The sequence below is a fragment of the Macrobrachium nipponense genome, chromosome 9, assembly GCF_015104395.2.
Source record: "Macrobrachium nipponense isolate FS-2020 chromosome 9, ASM1510439v2, whole genome shotgun sequence".
Classification (NCBI taxonomy): domain Eukaryota; kingdom Metazoa; phylum Arthropoda; class Malacostraca; order Decapoda; family Palaemonidae; genus Macrobrachium; species Macrobrachium nipponense.
The window spans coordinates 25,623,739-25,637,005 of NC_061110.1; the positions used below are offsets into that span (position 1 = coordinate 25,623,739).

A 13,267-nucleotide genomic window follows, 5' to 3' on the forward strand; every position below is an offset into this window, starting at 1 on the left:
ATAGTCCTTACATTATCATTTCAATATTAAGTTGAAGGTAGTTGAACTATTCCATTTATTAAATTTTACTAAAAAAAAAAAAATTGGAATCTTACTAAATGCTATCAAATCAAAAAAAAAAAAAAAAAAAAAAAAAACGATAACCTAATAATGTGAACCATGCGATCTGACTCTATTGCTTTTGATGTCATTATGTGCACGGGAATCTTATGTCAATGTGTCATTTATCAGTCTAAGAAACATCCCTCGATGAGCGAGAGACAATTGTTGCACTGCATTCAGTGCAAGTTCCTGTTGGAGAGATATCAAGAAAGCTTAATAAACCAGAGAGAATCATACATAGATGAATCAAATTGTTTAGAGAACGGCAAAGTTTGGAACATGGGCCTAGAGGTGGAACACCTCGAAGCACCACAAGAGAGCAAGACAATACAGTAGTGTAAATTTTGCTGAGCATTCATTTGTGAATTTTGAATTCTAGCGCCTCGTCATGATATTGCTGAACCAGGAATCATGATTAGCTCTACGCTTATGACTGGTGCCTGATGAATACATGGAGAGGAAGAGATTTTTAAATCTACACTTGAAATCTTTGATAGGTGTCTAATGAATAAGTCTAATGAATAAGCAAATTTATCTTTGATGGATGAGAGATTCAGTTAGGCTTACTCTTTTTGTTTTGTTTTTTATCGGTGGCCAGTCAATAGTACTACGGATAAGTAGGGAAACAGTTTCAATAATGCATGCATTTTTTTCTTCAAAACCTAAAGAATACATTTTACTGGGAGATACTTTATTAACATCGGCCTAATCCCTCCATCACTCCTATACGCCATCTTCTGTCTCTTCCACATCTCAGGTGACCTGATACGACTTCTCGCTACGAACTCCATCGCGTGAAAGCATGACTAATGATAAACAGTTATCTTAAAATTCCCCATACCGACAACAATGCATGTTTATAAAAATATTTTTCTGTTCAAAGAAACTTTATCTTTCATTCCCCTTCCCCAAAATACTGTGCATACACTCGTGTTACACCCTGTATGATTGTTGTAGCCGCCAAAGAGCAACCATTGATTAAAGCAGTAGGTTTTTCTTGGAAAAAAAAACATGAAATAGACTTAAACGAGAACGTCGCCTTCATATTTCTTATCTTTCAGCTACTTATAATATGCTTATGGTAGTAGGTCTAGGCATACATGTGAAACTAATTTTAATTAATTTCTATGAAAAAGAAATGAATAGCTACAGAAAGATCAACTTAAGAAAGCTTTAATGAAAGTAATCCTTTCTTAATGTATTCGTCAGTTTTGACTCCCACAGCTTTCCATCGTGTCCCAAATGAAACAGGATGATATGCAAGGAATTCGATAAAAAATAAAAGACTGAATTAATATTCGTTTGATTTTTTATGATTGCTTTTTGACTTTGAATTGCTAGGTCTGAGTAAATTATGTTAAGCAATTATGAAATGGATAAGAAGAAAGGAGAACATGGCCAATAAAACAAGATTAACGGGAATAATAAAATAAAGCAGATTAATATATATATATATATATATATATATATATATATATATATATATATATATATATATATATATATATATATATATATATATATAGTCGATTTAAATATTCATTCACATTACGTATCCGAGAGAGTATACTGCTGAAAATAGACCTAGGCTAATGTGTAGTGTGTGAAAAATCAGGAATATTCCAGTTTAGGCCCACTAAATGTGTCATGCAAATTATTTTATTGATCAAAGGACAAAATTAGTTTAATTAAACATCGTTATTAAAGAATGTTAACGCCTTAATGTATTATTTATCGGCTGTAGGAGACGAAATGACAACACCCCAGTGCAGTACAATACGTTGGGTCAAGACTCGAGCGGCAGCAAAACCAACTTCAAAATGCTTAGGTATGCTGGCACGAAGCTAGAGTTGAGAATAAAATTAGAAATCGTGGACCCATCGGTATATATTTTCCTTACTTTGCAAAATAATTATCTTTAATGCGTTGAATAAGTCTACTCAATTCTAATGTAATTTATTTCAAGTAATGCACCTTTGAAAGGAACTGTTATTTATTATTAATTAGATAATCTGTCACCTGCATACGGCAATATTTCCACAGCAAACAATGAATTAAGAAACTACGCCAATTCTTCGTTGGCCGACATTACATACCTTAGAGCGGTATCTGCGCACTAGTGTCATCGAACGCTCGGACTTGGTGGGCAGGATAGCAAACAAATATAGGGCCCTTCGCAAGAGGGCCTACTAAAACTGAAGGATTGCCCGTTCTTGTCACTGCAATGGCAGTAACCGCAGCTGATTTCTTGGGGCATCTCGACCAGGAAGCGGTGTGCCTATGCATTTTGCACAAGTTGTAGGAACTCTCGCTGAAGTCGTGCTTGAGTCCATCTTCTGTAGTACTCTTGTAAGGACAACGCCTTTTCCTATTTTCATTGTAACCAATCATCAAGTCGCGTTGTTCTTACTTCCATCCGGTAGAGCGTTCTGCGGCCTTTCCGCCGATGTATAACACATGCAATTCCATTATTTGTACGCTTTTATTATATCTAAATGAATGTCTGTAAGAAAAACACAAATTTACCGGCTCAGAGTCATTTCTGTTTGCGGTGCGAGACTGCACTACATATCCGTCCGCACCTGTCTATGTCAACTCAGTTTGTTTGTAAATAAATCATCAGTACCCAGCTACCTGTCTTAATCTCTGGTCCTAAACAACTGGTGACCTCCCAGAGTTGGTGACACAAGCGGTTTAGGCCCAGCCTTTAACGGACTAATTACGGCCGCTCACCATCAGAGAACCTTTAACGGACTCAATACGGTGCCACAGTTTAGGTCTCTGAAAACTCCACTGCGAGGACGACACCAACGCCATTAACGGACTAATCACGGCACTGCTTCCCAGCGTGTTTTTTTCGTTAAAACTTTATTTTCATCCAACGCCTACGTTTCGGGATACAAATCCCATCTTCAGGGCTAAAAACAAGGAAAAAATTAAAATTCTATACATTAAATCAGACTAAAATGGGGCACAGTAATAAATTATGCTATTTAAAAAAAAAAAAAAATCATATATATATATATATATATATATATATATATATATATATATATTATATATATATATATATATATATATATATATATATATATATATATATATATATATATAGATTAACTAACAATATATCAGTGAAATTCGAATTTTATATGAAAGTAAGACGGTAACTAATTGAATAAGAGATCGACAGTAAAAAGCAAAGCTACTAAGTACAATGACACTTCAAAATAAATAAAACAAAACACTTAAAAGCACAAACCACGTGAACAACTAAGAAAATTACGTTATTACTAAAAACAGTGAGTCGCCCTTGAAGATCCCTCCCTCCCTGATGGTTTAATTTTTATATTTATTTTTATTCTTATTTATTTTTTTATTTTTTATTTTTTATTTAATTCATTTGTTATTTTTAAGTGGGTGCTTTCGGTTTAACAATGTCATTTAAAACTCTCTCAAGATTTTCTCAAATAGGTGGGATGGATAGCAATTTCTGTTAAAATAGTTTTGCAAGAAAACTACTTCCTCATGGAATTTGACCCAGTTTGCATGACAAATTATAAGCTCTACACAATAATGTCTTGCATGCATTAAGTTTAAAGACCAACGGACAAAAGCTAAAGAAATTTGTTCCTAAACCAGTGAAAGTCTTTTTTCTAAAAACACCTGTTAGAAATTTATCATTAAATCGTGAGGTTGTTATATCTAAAAATGGCAGTTCGTTATTCGATTCTATGTCCATAGTAAAATTAATGTTCGGATGAAATGAGTTAATGAAATTAAGGAACAAATGTGCAAGATCTTTATCTTTAAAAAGTACAAAACGTATCGTCTACGTATCTTTATAAAAAATGGGTTTAAAAGATGAAGGACACTTTTAATGTACCTAAAAAAAGAACTGTATATATCCTTGCCTTTTGTTCAACATATAAACTTGTAAAACGAGAGCTCACCGTCGTACTCAGCAATATGTACCCATATGTTAAATTTAATTTTATCTTCAAGAACCCTTAAAAATCAGAAGTCTTTTCAAGTTCAAGGGACACCCTACCGCAGTTGATGCGATCTTCAACGGTATATTTGTTTACTTGTCCCAAATGTAATTTGGGAACCTATGTCGGTAATTCGAGTCGGCTGCTGAAGGTTCGCATCGATTGCCATCGGGGTGTCAGTCACCGAACCGCATTAGCTTTATCTAAAAAAGAATTTTCTGCAATAAGCAACCATGCAATCAAGTGTCAACATAGCATTCAGTACAATCATTTTAAAATCTTATCCCATGCTATAGATAACCGGTCAATACCCATTCTCGAGTCCCTCTTCATTAAACAATTTTCACCAGCCCTCAACAACCATTCAACTGCTGTACAACTGAACATTACTTAATAGACCATTCGCCCTTTCTACCTTGCTCGCCTTTGTATTTGTCTCTCCCCTTTTAGTCAAAAAGAAATAAATAATAATTCAGTCTTATCTATACTTCTGTACCGGTGAGTTCTCGTTTCGCTATTTTTTGCTTTGTGTCCGCCTTTATATATATATATATATATATATATATATATATATATATATATATATATATATATATGTGTGTGTGTGTGTGTGTGTATGTATGTATATATATATATATATATATATATATATATATATATATATATATATATATATATATGTGTGTGTGTGTGTGTATATATATATATATATATATATATATATATATATATATATATATTTTTTTTTTTTTTTTTTTTTTTTTGTTTTTTTTTTTTTTTTTTTTTTAATTTTTCTCCTTTTGTAATCATATACAGAAATTTTTTGCCTGTTACGATTCAATGTTTTTCTCCTGTTTTTTAGTAATAACGTAATTTTCTTAGTTATTCACGTGTGGTTTGTGCTTTTAAGTGTTTTGTTTATTTATTTTGAAGTGTCATTGTACTTAGTAGCTTTGCTTTTACTGTCGATCTCTTATTCAATTAGTTACCGTCTTACTTTTACTATAAATTCTAATTTCACTGATATATTGTTAAATAATCTATATATATATATATATGCATAATTTATTACTGTACTGTGCCCCCATTTTAGTCTGATTTAATGTATAGAATTTTAATTTTTCCTTGTTTTTAGCCCTGAAGATGGGATTTGTATCCCGAAACGTAGGCGTTGGATGAAAATAAAGTTTTTAACGAAAAAATGCTGAAGTTTCTGCTGGCCATACTCTTTTTATTAAAGATCCGACTTTCTAGAAGCGACAATGCCATTCATTATATATATATATACACACACACATATATATATATATATATATATATATATATCTATATATATACATATATTTCTAAAGTTTATTTAATTTTTATTTATTTATTTTGTATTTATTTTATTTATTTTAATTTTTATTTATTTTTTTATGATTATTTATTTTATATTTATTTTTTATTATTCATATATATATGTTTTATTATTTTATTATTTTTTATTCTTATTTTTCTTAATTATTTATTTAATTTTTATCGATTCATTTATTAATTTATTTATTTATTGTATACATTTAATTATATATTTTATATATTTATTTATTTTTATATATATTTATCTATTTTTTATCTTTTATTTTTTTATTAATTTATTTTTATTTTTTTATTTATATTGATTGATGTATTTATTTATTTTATATAATCTATTTTTATTTTTATTTACGTATATGTATGTTTATTTATTGATTAATTTATTTTTATTTATTTATTTTTTATTTATATATATATTTTTAGTTATTTTTTTTCATTTATTCATGTGTATATTTTTTATGTATTTATTTATTTATTTTATTTTCAGTTATTTTTTTTATTTATTTATTTATTTTTTTATTTGTTATTTATTCATTTACTTATTTTTAATTTTATTTATCTATTTTATTTTTTATATTTTCTATTCATTTTTTATTTATTACATATTATTTTTCATTTATTCATTATTTTTATTTGTATTCATTTTATTTTAATTTTCATTGATATTTCATTATTTTTACCTTTATTCTTGAATTAAACCATCTTTTAAACATGTAAAATTAAAAGTAATTACTGCCTCAGCTGCAGTAATATATGTAGATCTGTTTTCATAATTATGATTTTCTCGTTGTTGCTTAAACGGCTGAACAACGCACCGAAGATTGGCATGTCTAAGACAGGTAATTATGAATGTCACTTAATTTATTCAGAGATACAAGAGGCTGTTGTTAAACATTCGTTGTATAACCCGTCGAGTTTTCTCGGTTACATTTTTTATTCACAGAAGTCCTGGATTCTTACTATTCCTTGACCTGATACTTCTCAATCTTTTCCCATCTACTCTGGTGTCATATGATATTGCGACATCAATGAGTGATACATTCTTCTTAATGTTGTCAATGAACGCCACGTCTGGTCTATTGGCACATATCACCTTTTGTTTATTGATAACATAGTCCCCAAGGATATTTGCTTGATCGTTTTCTATCACTAAGCTCTTCCCCATTTACTCTCTGTTTCGTCATATTTCAGTTTTCAAAGAGGGAAGGGGGCGGTCTTTTTAACTATATTGACATTTTAACATAGCTAAATTATGGTGTCTGGTGCCATAAATCAGGAAAACATAAGGAAATATTTAGATTTTTATTGGTTTCCAAGAAATATTTCGGTATGTGACGTCATATCTGTAGTCTGACGTCATGATTACGTTTAACAAATTTTTATTAAAACTAGAATTAATATTAACCAGAGATTTTCTTTGAAGAATTACAATTACAGATACCTTTAGAACGTGTTAATGAATAACATTCCGTTAAATTACAATTACTACAAGCCTGCCTTCCTTCGCACAGAGCCGCCCAGGTGGTAAAGGGGGTGCGTGGCCTATTCATGCAAGAGAAGTGACCCGAACAAGCCGATTTCCTTCGCTCCAGATGCAACCACCTTACTTATGCCCACCTTTGGTATGACCTGCATGCACCTATCTAAGAGACTCTCTTGCCACGCCCAGGAGGGGGTTATAAAGAACCACGCCCGCATAAGACATCAGGAGACTTCTTGTACAGATGTTCAGCAAAGTACAAATAGAGGCTTCTGTGATATCGAGTGAGGGATGACTCTACCTTTCTCTCTAGATACCTTGGTTCTTTGAGGACTGGAGGATTAGTCTGGAGGTATGTAAGGAAGGGGGGGGGGGAGTAGGGGGGCCTGGGACTGTGAAAAGGTAGGAGGAGGCTTAAAATCTTGTCCTAGCAGGACGGTAAAACCTCCATAGTACATACCTAAGAGCGGTGAGGTCGGGTGACTCTCGACCAGACAGTAGGCAAGAACTCCGTAAGGAATCTCATCCTCGCGAATGATGGATATGGTGGGGAAGATAGCGACCTCTGGGAGGTGCAGCAAATATAGGACCCTGAGCTGTAGGGTCTACTAGAACTGAAGGATAGTCCGTCTTTGTCATTGTAAGGGCAGTAACCGCTGTTGGTTTCTTGGGGCATCTCGACCAGGCAGCGGTATACCTATGCCCTTTGCACAAGTCGTAGGACCCTTGCTGAAGTCGTACTTGGGTCCATCTTCGTAATACTTTTTGTCATGTTTACTTTTTACATTTATTTTATCTCTTTTTATTTATTACTTATTTGTTTATTTTTATTTATTATTTATCATTTATTTATATGTTTATATATTTGTTTTATTTATTAATTTTATTGATTTTTTTATCTCTATGTATTATATATTTGTTTGGTTTATTTATGTTTATTTATTTATTTTCATTTGTTTATTTATGTTTAATATTTATTTATTTTTATTTATTTTTTATTTTTTATTTTTATTTATTTATATTTTTATTTGTTAATTTTTATTTACGAATATATTTATTTTCATTTATTTATTTATTTTAATTTATTTATTTATTTTTATTTACTTACTCATTTTTTATTTTTTATCTTCTAAATTATTTATTTATTTTTCTTATATCTATTAATTTATTAATTTTATATTTTTATATTTGTTTTATTGTCTATTTATCAATTTATTAATTTTTTATTTATTTTTCATTTATATATATATATATATATATATTTATATATATATATATAATATATATATAATATATATATATATATTTTTTTTTCTTTTTTTTTATATATATTTAGGTATTTTATTTTTTATTCGCTTTATTGATTTATTTGTTTATTTTTATTTATTTATATGTATGTTTATTTATTAATTAATTTATTCTTTATTTACTTATTTATTTTTTTAATAATTTATTTTTATTAATTTATTTATTTTAATTTATTTATTTTTATTTATTTATTTTTATTCATTTTTATTTATTTATTTATTTATTTTATTTGTTATTCATTTAATTAATTTTATTTAATAATAATTTATTCATTTATTTATACTTATTCTATTTTTTATTCAATTTTATTTATTCATTATTATCCATTTATTGATTAATTATTTATCTATATATATTTACTTATTTTATATTTATTTTTTTATCTATTTATTATTTATATATGTATTTATTATTTTTATTTATTTATTTTTATCTATTTTTTATTTATTTATATATATATTTATTTTTATTTATTTATGCATAATTTTTTTTTAATTAGTATTTCTTAATTTCAATTTACATTGATATATAGAGGTCCACGCCTGCACCAAACATGAGGAGACTTCTTGTACAGATGTTCAGCAAAGTACAAATAGGGGCTACTGGGATTTTGTGTGGGGATGATGCTACCTCTCTATCTAGATACCTTGGTTCTTGGAGGACTGTAGGATTGGTGTGGAGGTATACAAGGAAGGGCGGGGGCCCTGGGACTGTGAAAAGGTAGGAGGAGGCTTAACCCTTTCCGGTCTTGGGGCGGCTGGGAAGCAAGCCCTTCTCTCATACTAGGTATTGAGGCCTGCTCACAGCAGCCCACCCAGAACCGTAAATATCTTTGTAATAACTTGATATAGAGCGTCCCCTAAACTTAAACATCCAAGGGACTGTTTTCTCTACTTGATATCTACATATTAAAGAAAACCTAATTTCCCAAATTCAGTCCATAATCTACCTCCGAAAATAATTTTCAGAACTACGCCAAAAACTCGGCTTCTTTCTGGCGAGACTACCTCATTTCTCCCGCGAGTTTCCCCAGATGAAAGTCGCCTCTCGCTACTTCTAACTGGCTTCATTTCCTCACGTGTTTGTAACGCTGTCACCAAGTCGCCCTACATCCCTAAATTTGATATAATAAGTAACTGGTGGTCTTCCCTCAGACCCAATGTATAATTTTTTGATTGAGGAACAACATTTTCACTGTAATCCATATTTCTAAAAGGAAAAGAAAGTCAGTCATCATCCGATAGTGTAGCTGCGTTCAGTCACGTGATGAAGTCGAGAACATCTTTCCGGAAATCAGAATGATGCCAGTTAGTAAATTACCAAAGAATTATTTCTAAATTTACAGAAACAAATCCTTTATGAAGGCTCACACACACATATATAGTAATGTTATTCAATTTGAAATAAAAATAGAGAAAAATAGAAAATTACTGAGAGAACCATAAAATAAAACATAAAGACAATCCTGATGATAAGGCAACATTATCGTACAGGCAATTATAATGGTCCAAGAGGTCCGCCAAGCCGTCCCAGAAGGGCGGGCCAGGAGGTTCACTGAGCCGCCACTGGGCGGGTGGGCCAAGAAGCCCGCCAAGCCACCACTGGGCGGGTGGGCAAGGAAGCCCGCCAAGCCGCCCCTGGGCGGGTGGGCAAGGAAGCCCGCCAAGCCGCCCCTGGGGGGGTGGGCAAGGAAGCCCGCCAAGCCGCCCCTGGGCGGTTGGGCCAGTAGGTCCGCTGAGCTGCCCTAGGGCGGGCGGGCCAGGAGGTCAGCCGAGCAACTGCGGGGTGGGAGGGCCTCGAAGCCGCTGTGGGGCGGGCGGGAAAGGAGGTCCACCGAGCTGCTGCGGGGCGGGAGGGCCAGGAGGCCTGCCGAGCCGCTGTGGCGCGGGCGGGGGTCCCGCTTTGCTGCCCCAGGGAGGTTGGGCCAGGAGGTTCGCAGAGCTGCCTCAGGGAGGGCAGGCCAGAAGGGCTGCCGTGCCGCCCCTGGGAGGGCAGGCCAGGAGGTCCACTGAGCCGCCCCTGGGCAGGCAGGCTAGGAGGCTCGCCGAGCTGCTGCAGGGCGGGCAGGGCCAGGAGGTCCGCCGGAGCCGCTGCGGGGTGGCTGGCCAGGAGGTCCGCCAAGCCACTGCCACTGCAGGGTAGGCGGGCGGGCTAGGAGTCCCGCCGAGCCACCCCGGGGTGGGCATGCCAGGAGGTCCGCTGAGAAACCCCGGGGGGCGGGCAGGCTAGGAGCCCCATCAAGACTTAGTGGGCGGCGCGAGCCAGAGGGTCCCTCCGAGCCGCCCCTGGGCAGGCGGGCCAGGAGGTCCGCCGAGCCGCTGCGGGGCGGGCGGGCCAGGATGCCCCTACCGAGCCGCTGCGGGGCAGGCAGGCCAGGAGGCCCACCGAGCCCCCCCCCCCCCAGGCTGGGCGGGCCAGGAGGTCAGCCGAACCCCACCCACCCGGGGCGGGCAGGCCAGGAGGCTTGCTGAGCTGCCCCAGGGCTGGCGGGGCAGGAAGTCCACCGAGCCGCCCCTGGGTGGGCGGGCCAGGAGGTCCTCTGAGCCCGCTCCTTGGCGGGCTGGCCAGGAGGTCCGCCGAGCCGTCCCGGGGCAGGCGGGCCAGGAGGCCCATCAACCGGTGATGGGGCAGCGCGAGCTAGGACGTCCTCCGAGCGGCCTCGGGGCGGGTGGCCTAGGTGGTCCTCCGAGCCCCCCTTGGGCAGGCAGGCCAGGAGGTCCGCCGAGCCGCGCCGGGGTGGGCGGGCCAGGAGGTCCGTCGAGCTGCCTCGGGGCGGGTGGCCCAGGTGGTCCTCCGAGCCCCCCATCGGGCAGGCGGGCCAGGAGGTCCGCCGAGCCGCGCCGGGGCGGGCGGGGCCCAGGAGACCCTTAGAGCTGTCTCGGGGCGGTGCGAGCCAGGAGGTCCTCCGAGCCGCCCAGGGGCGGGCGGGCGGGCCATGAGGTCCACCAAGCCCCAACTGGGCAGGCGGGCCAGGAGGTCCGCCAAGCCGCCCCTGGGCGTGTGGGCCAGAGGTCAGCCGAGCCCGACCCGGGGTGGGCGGGCCACTAGGCCCGCTGAGCCGCCCCGAAGCGGGCGGGGCAGGAAGTCTGCTGAGCCACCCCAGGGCGGGCAGGCCAGGAGGCCTGCCGTGCCGCCCTAGGGAGGGTGGGCTAGGAGGTCCGCTGAGCTGCCTCGGGAAGGGTGGGCCAGGAGAGCCGCCGTGCCGCCCCTGGGCGGGCAGGCAAGGAGGTCCGCTGAGCTGCCCCAGGGCAGGCGGGCCACGAGGTCTGCTGAGCTGGCCCGGGGCGGGTGGGGGTGGCCCAGAAGGTCCTCCGAGCCGCCCCTGGGCGGGTGGGCCAGGAAGCCGGCCAAGCCACCCCTGGGCGGGTGGGCCAGGAGGTCCGCCGAGCCGTGCCAGGGCAGGCGGGCCAGGAGGCCCTTATAGCTGTACCGGGGCGGCGCGAGCCAGGAGGTCCTTTGAGCCGCCCCAGGGTGGGCGGGCCATGAGGTCCACCAAGCCCCCCATGGGCGGGCAGACCAGGAGGTCTGCCGAGCTGCCCCTGGGCGGGCGGGCCAGGAGGTCCGAGCTGGCCCTAGGCAGGCAGGCCAGGAGATCCGCTGAGCCGCTGCGGGATGGGCCAGGAGGCCCGCCGAGCCGCTGCGGGGCAGGCCGGCCAGGAGGCCCACAGAGCCCCAACCGGGGTGGGCAGGCCTCGGGAAGGGTGGGGCAGGAGATCCGCCATGCCGCCCCTGAGCGGGAGGGACAGGAGGTCCGCCGAGCCGCCCATGGGCAGGCAGGCCAATAGGCCCGCCGAGCCGCTGCGGGGCGGGAGGGCCAGGAGGTTCCCCGAGCACACACTGGGCGGGCGGGCCAGGAGGTCTGCCGATCCAACCCTGGGCGGGCCGGCAAGGAGGTCCGCCGAGCCGCTGCGGGGCGGGCGGGCCAGGAGGTCCGCCAAGCCTTTGCATGGCGCCCGGGCCAGGAGGCCCACCGAGCCATCCCGGGGCGGGTGGGTCAGGAGGCCCGCTGAGCCACCCCGGGGCAGGCGGGCTAGTAGGCCCATCGAGCCGTCCCGGGCAGCGCGAGCCAGGTCCTCCGAGCTGCTGCTGGGCAGGCGGGCCAGGAGGTCTGCCGAGCCGCTGCGGGATGGGTGGGACTCCGAGCTGCTGCGGGGCAGGCTGGAAAGGAGGTCCACCGAGCTGCTGTGGGGCGGGCGGGCCAGGAGGCCTGCCGAGTCGCTGCAGGGCAGGCAGGTCAGGAGGCCCACCGAGCCGCCCCGTGCCAGGCAGGCCAGCAGGTCTGCCAAGCTCCACCTGGGGCGGACGGGCCAGGAGGCCTGCTGAGCTGGCCTAGGGTGGGCAGGGCAGGAAGTTCGCTGAGCCACCCCATGGCGGGCGGGCCAGGAGGTCCGCTGAGCCGCCCCTGGGCGGGCGGGCCAGGATGTCCGCCGAGCCGTCCCAGGGCAGGCGTGCACGGGAGGCCCATCGAGCTGTGCCGTGGCGGCGAGAGCCAGGAGGTCCTCTGAGCTGCCTGCCTCGGGGCGGGCGGTGCAGGTGGTCCTCTGAGCCCCCCCTTGTTAGGCGGGCCAGGAGGTCCTCCGAGCCACCCTGGTGCGGGCGGGCCAGTAGGTCCGCCGAGCCGCCCCTGGGCGGGTGGGCCAGGAGGCCCATCGAGACGTCCTGGGGCGGCGCGAGCCAGGAGGTCCTCCGAGGCGCCTTGGGTCGGGCGGGCCAGGCCCGCCAGGCTGTCACAGGGAGGGCGGGCAAGGAGGTCCACCGAGCCCCCCTGGGGCTGGCAGGGAAGGAGGTCTGCCAAGCCCCCCGGGCGTGCCAGGAGGCCCATCGAGACGTCCCGGGGCGGCGTGAGCCAGGAGATCCTCTGAGCCGCCTCATGGCGGGCGGGCCAGGAGACCTGCCGTGCTGCCCCAAGGATGGCTGGCTAGGAGGTCCGCCGAGCTGCCTCGGGGAGTGTGGGCCTGGAGATCCACTGTGCCGCCTCTGGGCGGGCGGGCCAGGAGGTCCGCCGAGCTGTCCCTGGGCGGGCGGGCCA

At 42.3% G+C, this 13,267-nt stretch overlaps 1 protein-coding gene across 1 annotated transcript in view; it reads left to right on the top strand.

Annotated features, from left to right (window-relative positions):
* Nucleotides 1–13,267, top strand: part of LOC135217916 (uncharacterized) — a gene marked incomplete in the record, with an annotated part of 536,838 nt that overhangs the window by 139,337 nt on the left and 384,234 nt on the right.